The sequence below is a fragment of the Sinocyclocheilus anshuiensis genome, unplaced genomic scaffold (genome assembly GCF_001515605.1).
Source record: "Sinocyclocheilus anshuiensis isolate Anshui unplaced genomic scaffold, SAMN03320099.WGS_v1.1 scaffold1231, whole genome shotgun sequence".
NCBI lineage: Eukaryota > Metazoa > Chordata > Actinopteri > Cypriniformes > Cyprinidae > Sinocyclocheilus > Sinocyclocheilus anshuiensis.
In genome coordinates, this window is record NW_015536698.1 from 2,043,447 (window position 1) to 2,045,503 (window position 2,057).

At 28.2% G+C, this 2,057-nt stretch overlaps 1 pseudogene; it reads right to left on the minus strand.

Moving 5' to 3' along the window:
• The window catches only part of LOC107654961 (putative protein arginine N-methyltransferase 9), a 9,178-nt pseudogene that overhangs the window by 1,266 nt on the left and 5,855 nt on the right, over positions 1 to 2,057 (minus strand).

Genomic DNA, 2,057 nt, shown 5'->3' on the forward strand with positions numbered 1-2,057 from the left:
ATATTATTTATTATCTTAATGAGCACTGTCTCTGTGCTGTGATGCGGTCGGAAACCAGATTTAAAATTGTCCAGGTATCCATTTAAGTTTAAGTAGTTGCTCAGCTGATTAAAAACTTACCTTTTCAATAATCTTGCCTATAAAAGGAAGATTTGATATTGGTCTATAGTTGCTCAATATGGTGTTATCAAAAGGCAGTTTAATAGAAAGTCATGGGGCCACTAGGGAGCCTCAAGGTGACTTAAAAAGATAACAAGGATTTAAAATAAAACTATCTTAATAAAATAAGCTAAAACCAGAATTGGATTTTATTTTTATATTTTCTGTTTATGTTAATTTTACTTAAAATGTTTAGTCATTTTAAAGTGTTTCGACATTTTTTTTAATATGTTTGTATAGTTTTTAGGGTTTTATTTTCATTTTTCATTTTAATTTGTTAAAGTTGACTTAGATTAATTTATTTTTATTTCACTTTTGACCACTTTAGTAATTTAACCTTTAGTAAGGCAACATTTCAATTTTTTTTTTGTTTTTCATCTAATATTTATATATTATTTAATTTCAGCTTTATTTCAATAAACTAAAAATATTTTAACTATTTTAGTTAATAAAATTAATTATTTTAGCACAGAGAGAGATAGAGAAGCCTTAAGAACCAGAACCCAAAACTCACTCTGACTTCTTTGTCGGTGTAATTGGCAGTGCTGTTCATGAGGTCCAGTGCGAAGAGTTCTACTGGTTCACTAAGATGTGTACACTTATAAAACATATGAACAGGTACCTAAGAGAAGAAACAAACATTACAGAGACACTTTATTCTTTAAACACTTTCATTTGGTAATTTAGAGAAACCACAGAATATATTTACGTGTTAAATTTCTCTCAGTACCGAATTATCAGAACACCCCTGATCATATACAACTTAAATGTAATGGTGCATGAAATGGAAAATCTGATCTTTGATAAGCTGATAATTCTTGATATCTCTCTAACTGCATGACATAAGCCTGTTCTTTCTGTTGGCATTTTTAAAGCAACTTTAATTAAGCACATAGCAGGGCTGTTTCTGGCCATTTTGAAGCCCAAGGTGGTGAATGGAACGTACACTGAGATTCAGTTCAATAGGTCCTAAAAAGAAGCAAACACCCCGTAATGGAATTTGGACTAGAATATGCACTTGAGTTTTCAGATCAAAGTTGAGTCTTGTAAAAACTAAAAGCTAAACAATAATGTGTACACAAAAAAGGCTAAAAAGCCACTCTGAAGAGCAGAAGGACCTTCCAACTTAAGATAAAAACACACAGCAACTTAACAGTTTTGTTTAGACCACACATACTGTACACTACCATTCAAAAGTTTAGAAACTTAATTTTTTAAAACAGCAATATTGTGAAATATTATTACAATTTAAAATAACTTTTTATTATAATATATTTTAAAATGTAATTTATTCCTGAATGCAAAGCTGAATTTTCAGCAGCCATTATTCCAGTCTTCAGTGTCACATGATCCTTCAGAAATCATTCTAATATGCTGACTTATTATTATCGATGTTGATAACAGCTGTGCTGTTTAATATTTTTTGTGGAAACAGTGATTTTTTTTTCAGGATGTTTTGATGAATAGAAATTTTACTTGAAATAAAAATTTTCAACATAAAAGACTTCACTGTCACTTTTGAACAATTCAATGTATTCTCACTAAATAAAAGTACTGATTTCTTAAAAAAAAATCAAATATTTTACAATTTGTATAGTTTGAAATAGGTTTGAAAATATGATTTTTCAAAAACGTTTCAATCTGAAAGGTCAGAATGGATTTAGTGTGTTCTTTTGCTTATAGAATATTTTATATTAGAATATATATAGAATATGCTATATTGTCTTGCTATTTCCACATATAATGAACTTTTATATGTAATATAAAACATATATGTAATATAAAGGCATTTGAAATGTAGTAAATTGTGAAGCAGTGAACAAGTGAGCAGTTTTGTGACGAAGCACATGTGAATGTGAAAAAAATAAAAATAAATAAATAAATATATATATATATAT